Raw genomic sequence first — 10,954 nt, 5'->3', positions numbered from 1 at the left:
ACCGTCTTCCTGTCCTTTTTGTTCACGGACACTCATCCTTAATCTCAATGACTGTTGTTGTCCTGTCACTGCTCTCTGCGGCTGCGACTGCGGCTGCGGCGTAAATCATATCCCCGCTGTTCAGCGGTACAAAATAACACAGAGTGCCCCAGACCATTTTGTAATTAAAGCATCGATTACATCACGGCATATCTCCTGTTTTGTTGCCCATGTGTCAGTCGTTTAAGTGCACCATTGCCCAATATGAGAACAGAGATAACCAAGACAAAAGACATATTGCACAAAAACTAAAACTAAAAAATCACATGAAAACTCCTGCTTAACCCTAATTGTTGCTTTATGTTTTCGTTATTTCGTCAATATGCTGGTCTACTCGCTAACCACAATTTGAGGAAACATAATTTTATTCTCTATTAGTTGTCATTTTAGAGAATGGCATTTTTATAAATACATTTCAAAGCACAGGGATAGATTGGTTAGATGAGATAAGAATCCTTTATTTGTTCCACATCGGGGAAATTCGGGCGTTACAGCAGCAAAAGTGGACAGTAGAATATAAAAAATTAAGAAATTAAAATATACCTATAATAGGTATGTACAAAATATAACATATAAAATATAAATACTATATACAGGTGTATAAATACATTGGTACATGGGTACAGAGTGTTGACAGACTGGCCAATATCATCTGCATTCTTTGTGCTTCACACAATCTTTAGCGTGTGGTAACTAGAGATGTAACGGTATGAACATTTAACATCACGGTTATAGTGACCAAAATGACCACGGTTATCAGTATTATCACGGTATTGTTCAAACATGATGACATTTTTTCTTTTAAAGTACTGATAGATAAAGTACTGATACATAAACCTTTCAGAAGAACGGCTCATCGTTCTTTGTTTTCATGAAACCGGCTCCTGTTTTTCTCTCTCTCCCCGTCGGTGCAAGAGGAGGACACTTAAAAACTGAAAGTGTGTGTTCTTGCGCTAAACCTCGACACCATGTATCTCTCATGACTGACTGACTCCCTGTCGTCAAGGGGAGTGGGCGGATTAGGACAGAGGAGCATGATGGTAAGATAAAAAGAAGAACGGCTCCCGAGCGCAACTCGGAGAGTCTGGGAGGCCGTTGCTAACTGAGCTGGACAGTATTTACTCAGGTAATCAGCGCGGTTTTAATGATAATTACAAATTTGAAAAGGTAGAACTAACCGTCGGGTTCACCGTGAAAGTGGTAACCGCGTCATCCCTAGTGGTAACAAGTGTACGCTACTTGTGTTGAAGATTGAATAATATTTTGACACCGGTCTGAGGTGTGAGGGGCCAAGTCATGGAGTCGCAGCTCACCAACACATATTTGCATCAAGAAATGTTTTCAAAAAAGCGACATATTGCGGCCAGACAACACAGAAAGCAGCTCCTTTCAGTTGACTATCCTAGTCTGCTAACAGCCCCAAATATTGCCAAAATCACCGCATCTCCATCACAAGGTGGAGTGGGTCCCCGGTCTCAAGGTCCACCACCGAAGACTTGGAATGGCCTCTCAAAAACACATGCTCTCTAGTCATCAGAAGCAGAGATTGCTCGATCACACGGAGGCATCGGATGGTTTTTTGCAGCACTTCTGCTTCCGGAAAGCCGTCAGCAGCTCTGAGGGTGTAACCCTCGACATCTAATACGCAACGTCGGCATCGTGGAAGGCTTTACGGATTCCCATACAGCTGCACAAAAGAACGGCACTTCCACTGCACCGTACCCCCCCATCCCCATTCGCTCACCGCATCCACCCACACCGCACTGCCAAATTGCCGTCCCCCCTCCTAATAGTCGTTTATTGCTGCTCTGGGCTTTCTCTGCTTATTGCTGCTTTTTATTTTCATGCCGCTGGTCCGCGCTCTTTCCGAGGGAATTCCTGCGGTGGACAGTACTGCTGCGATATGAGCCAAATGTCAGCCGGGCCCGTTCGATTGCACAGTTAGATGGCTGGTTGCATCGCCCCACTGCGTCCTTTGTGTGCCGCCGTGTGCTTACACGCCAGTTCAGTGCAACAGGGCTCAATGACCAAAGACGAAGACGGTGACTCAATCTTTGGACGTCTGTGGCGGTCCTTGTAGTATTATTGTATGTTTCCTCGATGCTCTTTCCCTTCCTTACCTCCAGGAACCTAGGTAAAATACAGATGTGTTTCAGTTTTTTTTTTTTAACTAATTAAGTGTTATAATGTAAATGCTTAAAAATGTATATTACATTTTTATTAAGGACCATGATTTTGATTAATCATTATTAAACGTTTTTCTTTAGTTTTTTTCTTTTGTTTCTTTCATATTGCTAATATTCTGGGTTATCCTATGGATTGGATAGGATAGGCAAAAATAAGCCTTGTGCTTCAGTCTATTCCCTTTTCAGTTGTTGATTGTTTGAGTTATATTGCGTGAAATGGACTGGTGTAAACGTGTATAGTTATTTCTTTTTTTCATTTGTATATTCACACAAATTGTCATGCTTTGCTCATTTTAATGTAAACCTAAATAAACCAACTAACCAACACACGCAAACACACAATGATACAGCCATTGGCTGATTTTGTGGCACAAATATGACACCGCCATGTTGAGCGAGCGGGAAGGCAAACTTGAGCGAGCACAGAGTGTCTAGAGTTCGAGAGGGATCGACACCGTGATCGAGCGAGCCACGGTCTCACAGAGCCAGTTTGAGTGTACGTGAATGCAACCGCTCGAGAGGGGTTATTACTGCACGTTAATGTGGATAATCGTAAACATGTAAACGACATAATATAATTATGAAATATAATTCTGTTCTTGCAAAATGTATTTTCCTGCGCTGCGTTTGTTCAAGTTGCTCGGTCAGGAGAGAGACTCAAAAATAACAACATATTTCTTAGGTTTATTAGAGCCGGCACGGCTGGTGGCTTTGTCGGTCTGTTAGCCTGGGACCGGCACAAATTATTGCTTTCATTTGCATCTGAACCCCCTCAATTGGGAAGTGATATCCCACCAGCAGAAATTGTGCCGGTCTAATCACAACCGATTATCTGATAGCGGGCGGGGTTTAGACAGTGACTTTTGTAAAACAGCCACGATGGCCGCAGCTGATGAATGAGCATTTGGTGAAAAAGTACTCGGTATTTCCACAAACTCGTCCACAGACGTGGCGGAATCATCATCACAGACGTCTCCTCTCGCCTGTAGCCTGTTTACATTTCTTCGCGTCGCTAAACAGCTGTCCCGTGACCCGTTGGTCTCAATGGTTGTAACTCTGTCCAATGGCGTCCGGAGGCGTTTTGGTCTGCGTCCATTGGGGACGCCTCTTGGAAATCGACAAAATGAACTGACAGTTCCAGACTTATACGCATATGAGTATTAATAAGGCTACGTCAGCCTATCGGTCTGTAAGTCCATCTCTTTGGTCCAGACTGCAATGTCTCAACAGCTATTGGATGGATTACCGTGATATTTTCTGTATTTTACTGAGTTTGGTGATCCTCTCCTATAGTGCCAGTCTTTTTGAAAGAAACTGTGAAATGCGTTCGGCGCGGATATGAATCTTCCCAGTTCTGTTTTTCTGACATGACATTGTCGTTGCATTCTAGTTAGAAAACAACGGTCCGTCAAGAGTCAGTCCTCACAGGTGTGGCTATAGCCGGCACCAAAGACACCAAGCATGCTGGGGTTTTTTTTTTCCAACCTTCCACCCCCAAACGCATCAGCTCAGTGTAAACCCTCCTCCGGAGTGGAGCCAGAGAGTTCAGCGATGCCAAGCTGAGTCCCTTAATAACCCCACAGCTCTCTGGCCGGTTCCCGGTGCCAACCCCGCTGCGAACGACAAGGAATACCACGGTGGGGCCCACTGGGCCGCGTAGTCCACTTCCTGACTGAGTGAAGGGGGTGGAGCCGGCCAGATGTTGGCAGTCCTACCTGCGGTGAGACATATGGAGAAAGTGAACGTCTACGGGGAACCCCGTGGTACACAAAATGATTCTAATACTACTGTGTACTTTACACTATTCAAGAATACAGAGGACAGAGCTTTGAGCGAGCATAACATGTTTTTTTTTCCAAGCCAATCGATCCAAAAGCAGTTATTCTGCAATTATTCCAGTTTTCTGCACTTTGAAACGGAATCCCACCGCTCCATGTTTCTGTCACACCCTTGCTACGGTTAACTATCTTATTCATTCATTCATATGTTAAAAATTGCGAGCTTATAAAGTATTGTGTCAGCTACAGGGTACACAGCATACAGTTAGCCCGCATTCAAGTGCATTCAATTTGTACAGTGTATTTCTGGAAAAAGAAATTGTTACTGACATCCCATTTATCCTTTCCTTATATTTTGAACAGAAGCATGGTGTTCTAGGAGAAGTCTAAAGCCATGATTAGTGTTTCCCTCAGTTCAATCAGATCGGTCTGCAGTGGTAGCGGGGCCTGCGGGAGTGGGCGACCGAATCAACTTCATGGATTATTTGACGGCCCGCGCCGACATGGGATTTCACCCCCGAGGCTGTCGATGGCGGGACGGGGGCGCAGAGAGAGAGCGACAGAGTGAACGAGAGTGAGGCAAAGAGCTCCACACGCGTATGATACCACCGGAAATTCCCCCCTCACCACAGCTAGAACATATTTGCTTTTACAGTATATTAAGTGTCTGGATGTAAAGTAGGAGGATTTTACAGCTTCAGGGTCAGATTCATTCTGTAAAACCCTGAATAGCACCTGCCTCATCTGGCCTTAGGGGCTCCTAAGACTTGAAAGGAAGTATTAGCATCGCTTTGAGTAGAGAGACATACTGCCCCCGTCATTTTCACATGTGAAACCTGTCTGTCCTGACAAGAATATCAATTAAACGTTACGTGTCAGTGTTTGGATTGTAGGAAAGTCGCACAAAAGTGTAACATCCAAGCATTTTGAATTTCAGCCCTTTTAAATGTTTTGAAATGTCACAAATCAGGTTTTGGCAGGTCTTAAACAATTATTGAATAATTGCAGTTAATGTTACTTTTATCAAGTTGCATTAACTCCAGTCTCACTTTTAAATGTGTTTCTAAGAGAAAACATTGTACTGATCACAGCGTGACGCGGTGTTACGAAAACCACCAAGGAACAACTAATGCCAACTGAGGCTTTGTTCAGAATTGATCCGAGCACTTACTGCCCCTTTACTTTACTTTATTTGAAAATAGATCTGGGAAAACCCAGCTCGTGTTAGCACTGATTCTGGGAGCTCATTTAAATTTGCCCTGCCAGAATACGGTCTGGACCCACTCCGCTGGGAAGTGGTTTCCCCCCCCCGGCAGGAAACTTGCTGGGCCAATCACAACCGATCATCTGATAATGGGCGGGGTTTCATACCGTGACGAGACGATGATGCTGCTGATGGTGAACAAGCATTTGACTGGGAGATACCAGATATCTTTCACATTTCTCCAACGCAAAAACGGCAACACTGGCTCACAGACATTGCGGAATCACCACCGCAGGCTTCCCCACCCCCCCCTGCAGCCCTCCTGTAAATAAACACAAACCTAAGGCTGTGTGGTGTAGGAGTGAGGTCCTCCGCGTCCTCCGCGTCCTCCTCCCTCCCCCGTCTCCCCGGCCACGCCAGCAGGGCTGCGCGGCGATGGATAAGGTCAGAGTGCCTCGCGGGCTCTGCGGGGGGGGGGGCTGATGATTTCACCTCTTGTCCTCCGCGTCTGGTCTGACCTCAGGCGCAGTGCGTGAGCCACTGCAGCCCCACAGCCCAGGGCGCCGCAGCCCAGGTCCGCACACAGGAACGTGTAGCCCTGTGGGCCGGAACACGTGCAGCCTCCGGAAGGAGTGCAGAAACACAGTTGTTTGAATCTCTGAAATCTTCTCGTAACCTTCGGGGGCGACGGTGCTGAGATTGAAACCATGTATTTCAAGCCACGCACGAGTTGAAGACAGTGCACACGGTGATGTCCAGTTTAGTGTCAAAGAGGAGCAAAGAAACCCGCAAATATTCACCTTTAAGAAGCCAAAATAAGAACATTTTGACCACCTTGAACCGATTAATCGATCATCAAAATAGTTGGCGATTAATTTAGTAATCGATTACTAATCGATGAACTGTTGCAGCTCTACTTGACGCATCTCGTTATTTATTCTGAGAGAATTCCAAACGTCATGATGTCGGTTATTCACCAGTAATTAAAGTGTTGAATATTTTGAAGCAGACGGTCTCTTCAGGGGCCCCGGAGCAGTCTCACTGGTTTTATAGGTGTCTTTTAATTAGCCGTTAACTGAGGACGGTGCAGAAATGGTTGCATTGATCAGTTGTGCTCATAATTAGATCAGGGATTTCTGAGTAAGAAGTGGAAGGGAGGTGAAGTCGAGAGAGAGAGAGAGAGAGAAAGAGAGAGAGAGAGAGAGGACGACCACATGCAAACAGCTGTTGGACGCCCATTGGCGGTCATACGCTGCATTCAAGTGCTTCTGTCCAGCACCGACTGGCAGGTTCGACAAGTATTTCATTGGGCTATTGGACCTTAGTAATAACAGAGTACTGTTTTGGGGATTTTGATACCACCTACATGTAATGTCTCAGCAAATCAGTTATCGCACGATATCCCGATTTTCCCAGCCCAAAACCTCGTCAGCTCATCCGTGTTGGGGCCCAGTTATAATACAGAATATCAGACCATGCCTGAAGGCAGCCAAGCTCTGCAGCAGCCTGCCCATTGCTGCCTGATGATGGGAGGGATGGATCATAGAGCAGCAGAAACCGGTGAGCTGGCTGAAGTAGGGATGATGGATCGTCAGGATGGAGAGATGCTGCCCCCTGCTGACCATCGGTGGAGGTTTTCCTGTTTTTGGCCATGGATATTTTGACCCCCGACATGAGGGAAACGCCTGACACCTTACTTTTAAAAAAACTGCATATAATAATGACATTTCCGTGGGGCAGAGGTGTAATGACCCACATACAGCTTAAGATATAATGTCATATTGTTTGAATTATGACCACATACCCTGTGCTTTTCCTGTTTTCTCTCAATCCCCGCAACATCACTGTCCCCCGAGCATACAGAGATGAAACCAACCTGGCTACTAACATCAGGCTTGATCATCTAGACACAGTCATTTTTTGCTCATAGTGGAGATAAGACGAAGAAGAGAAAAAACAACAACAGTGGAAATATATCGCACACACTATCCATCCGGACCGCTATATGGTTTTCATCGTTTTGTTCTGTGATGATAAATGATGGCAGAGTGTCAACTTTCAGGTGCATTGTCTGATATTTACATCCATAATTTGTTGCATTTCAAATGCTACAGCACACAACAAGGTTAATTTTAATAAAATTGATGAGGTTAATATATTGACTTGTCATTGGGCAGCTTGTGTCTAAAAACATTGTCTCTTAGTGGATCAATCATTGCTTCTTTTCTTTTTTTTGTTCTTTGTTGGGAGCTGAATTAAAGTGTCGCATGCCAGTCTCACCGGGGCCGATGAGGAGGATGCAGTGCTGCCGGTGTCAGGTCCTCAGTTTGTTGAACAGAGCTGCAACTCAGCACACGGCTCCGCGCAGGGAGTGTCGTGTAACCAGGCAAACACTTGAGGTCAGCGTTTCCTTAAAAACTGCAGACGAGTGATGAGGCAATGGATGCGAACGCTCAGTCAGACACATGCAGCAGATATTACAACGGATTCATGACCGAAGCAAGCCAGACAGCCGGTTCCATCGCGCCTGCCAGAGTTCCCTTGAGCAAGGCACTAATCCCGCGCTGGCGGACGCTCGATGCTGCTTTTGTCCGAGATGGATTGAGAAGTCGGTCGACGGGAAAAAATACTTTTGGCAACTATTTAAATAGTTGGAGGATACTTTGAGTTATTTCTCAAGCAGAAACTCAACTCCATTAGCTATTCAAATAATATTTTCTGTTCTGTATCATTTTATTTGGAATATGTTTGGTTTTGAGATGGTTTCTTGATGGAGACACAAGCAGTAAAAGGGAAATGTCACCTCGGACCTTGAAACTTATCAGCATTCGTCCCCTTTTCCTGTTGCTGTACAGACGTAACGATTGATCAAGGAAGTCAGTGTTCAGTGAATTACCTGCACCGGGCAGGTTGTGCGATTGATTTCTGTTCGTCTGTTTGTGTGTTAGCAGGATTGATCAAAAGGCTTTGGACGGATTTGCATGAAAAATCTGTATCGAATATAGTTCTCGGACATGGACACAGGTGATGGAAATTTGGACTAGTCCAGACCCAGAGGTCTGCGCTCTCCGAAAGCTTTTGTTCATCCTGATCATCATTATTCGTCGTGCTAAATTTAGTATTTCCTACTTTCAATTCTCGACAAGATGTGACTTTTGATCATTACTGTAACCTGTAACAAGGTTGGGGCTCTTTACATGGGTAAAAACAAAATGCTACTGCAAACAATTAGTTCAAAAGAAAACTAGACTTAAGAATAGGTCTAAGGATAGTATTTGCGATATAAAGTGGATACAATATGAAATATTTATATTCCAGCCACATACAATAACCCGTTCCGTATGCACGTTTAATTGTGTTCTTGACATGGGCTGCCCTAGACAAAGGAAAAACCGACCCTACCTCTGCTCCGCTCTGCTCGCCGACGTTTCACAGAGCGACATGAACTCCACGTGAATAATAATTCCAAGAGATGGAGCTGAGTCATAACAGAATCACCGAATGCCACTGGTCCTCAGAACAAACCAAACAATACATGGTGGTGGGGGGGGGTTGTGTGTCTGCTTGAGAGTCTCGCAGGTGGCGCGCAGCACGTTTGGCGATGAATCGTTTTCATTTCCAGCCTCGTTCAATTTCTCTGGAAGTATTTGCTGCTCCCCTGCAATACGCCTCCGCCAGCTCCCTCCGCCTGGAAAGACCTGCCTGCGTGTCTGATGTTGAATATGAACACCTTTGACACTGCAATCGGAGTGACTTAGGTTCTAAGCGAGATTAGTTGTGCGACGGCGCGCCGTCCTCCCTGTGCCACGGTTAACAGCTGTTTGTTTTAACTCGCTGGGGCGGGGTAGAAAAAAAAAGGAGCGTCATTCCACAATTGACACAGCTATGGCGCGCCCGCAACGCAGATGAAGGTGGGCTCGTCTTGGAGCTGAGCCGCTGGGTTCACGTGCCAACACAGACGCCCATGAACATTTTGGGACGGTGGAAAATTCCCCCTTGTGCATTTTCCCGGCCTGGCTTTACATGCACGCCTGCCAGAGAGAGCCCACTTTCACAGAATCACATGGAAGCCAAAAAAAACAAAAACTGATTCCCCTCTGCAGTGATGGAGCTGCAGAGGGACCATCTGGTGTTCAGTGGCTTCCCCTTGATATTTCAAATTAGACGCTACCAAACATTACCGTGGTACCACAGTGTGCTCTGCGGCCTGTGACTGCGGTGGTGTCCTCACATCCTCGCCTCATGTTTGTCATCACATGTTGGCCCGTCGCAACACACCGAGATGCACACACACACACACACACACACACACACACACACACACACACACACACACACACACAGAGAGAGAGGAGGTTGTCCAGCCCAGTCATTGCTGATTTCCTGGAAGCCTAAGCGGCCGTGCAGCATCTGCGCAGTGTAACAGGACGTTACGGGACATTGGGGAGAGAGGGACATGCTCGACTCTCGCCGCGGCTCAAATGCAATCACGGCCGCGGGGAGATGGCACGGAAAACGCAAACAAGCAGCGCCGCTCGTGGTCGTCTGGCGCGACGAGGTCGGCCGCGCGGTGCAGTCAGCAGCTGCGGTCTCTTCTCTTCATTCTCGCTTTGCTGCTCCCTCCAGGGACACGACAAGACTCCTTCTCTGGAGTTCCTGACTACCTTCAAAATCCTGGTCCTCACCACCTTTCAGTTGCGCCTTAAAAACCCATCTCTTCTCCTCTGCCTATCCCGAGCCCCCCCACCCAATCAACTTTGTCTGTTGTTTTGTAAAGCGACTTTGAGTTCCTTGAAAAGCGCTATATTTATACCATGTATTATTATTATTATTGTTATTATTATTATTATTATTATTAGCAGTTGATGAGGCAACAGGAGCCACCAACAGAGTCAGGAATCTAACTGTGAGGAGACCCCTCCCGCTGTGATTCCGCCATTGTGTTTGTAGTTTCTTCATTTATTGCCCTCTTGTTTGTACTTATCTGACCTTTGACCCCACCATTAGAAATCGTTTAGTTTAGCTATTTATTAGTTTGGATATTGTCGTTTTCAACTTGTCATCTTTTAAATAAAGATTTCCATATACAGTCTGATCTTTCTAACGTTGCAGGAGAGTGAGCGTTGCCAACCTCTGTCCGGTAGAACTCCAAATCCTTCAACCTTTTGCTAACTAACCAGTATGATAATTATTTATCAGAGTTCCATAATGAAAGTCAGTAAAGTTCATGAGACTGCATTAATAAATTGGCTGTCATTTCCCTTCCACTGCAGAGTGATGCCCCGAGGTAACTTTGATATTAAGTTATGTTAAGTGATTATTTAATATTGATATTTTATACATTTTTCAAAGCAATAACTGATCAACATAGAGCAGAAGACGCTTACCTTGAACGCCCCTAAATAACTTGTTCAGCAACATCGCAAGCAAACACATATGTACTGAATCAGTCATACAGCCACAGCGTCAGTCTCGAGCCGGAAACCACATTCATCAGTGAATCAGGAAGTGGAAAGCAGCTCGCAGCATCCCCCTGTCTCGGAGAGGAAGTGGTTCAGACGTACAGTTACAATATGACCGTTTGTGGCCTCCGCATTGGCTCAGATACTCTGCTGCAACTGTGCTGCTTCCAAGTGAGCTGGACAATTTAATGTTCACGTTTCAAGTCGGAATCGGATGAAGCGTAGCTTCTACGGTGACGCAGACAAAGCTGTCTCACTTCAAGTAAATGTCACTTGATTAGGGAC

At 45.7% G+C, this 10,954-nt stretch overlaps 1 long non-coding RNA gene across 1 annotated transcript; it reads right to left on the bottom strand.

Annotated features, from left to right (window-relative positions):
• Nucleotides 1–2,168: 2,168 nt before the first annotated feature.
• LOC124849904 lies at nucleotides 2,169–10,694 on the bottom strand. The gene is made up of 2 exons (XR_007030533.1): nucleotides 10,595–10,694; nucleotides 2,169–3,940 (listed from the first exon to the last, which is right to left on the bottom strand). It is a non-coding gene; the product is annotated as an uncharacterized LOC124849904 (long non-coding RNA).
• Between the last annotated feature and the right edge of the window lie 260 nt (nucleotides 10,695–10,954).

The sequence above is a fragment of the Scophthalmus maximus genome, chromosome 3, assembly GCF_022379125.1.
Source record: "Scophthalmus maximus strain ysfricsl-2021 chromosome 3, ASM2237912v1, whole genome shotgun sequence".
In the NCBI taxonomy this organism is placed as follows: Eukaryota; Metazoa; Chordata; class Actinopteri; order Pleuronectiformes; family Scophthalmidae; genus Scophthalmus; species Scophthalmus maximus.
The sequence above is the reverse complement of the archived record's forward strand: the minus strand, read 5'-3'. Positions and strand labels throughout refer to the sequence as shown.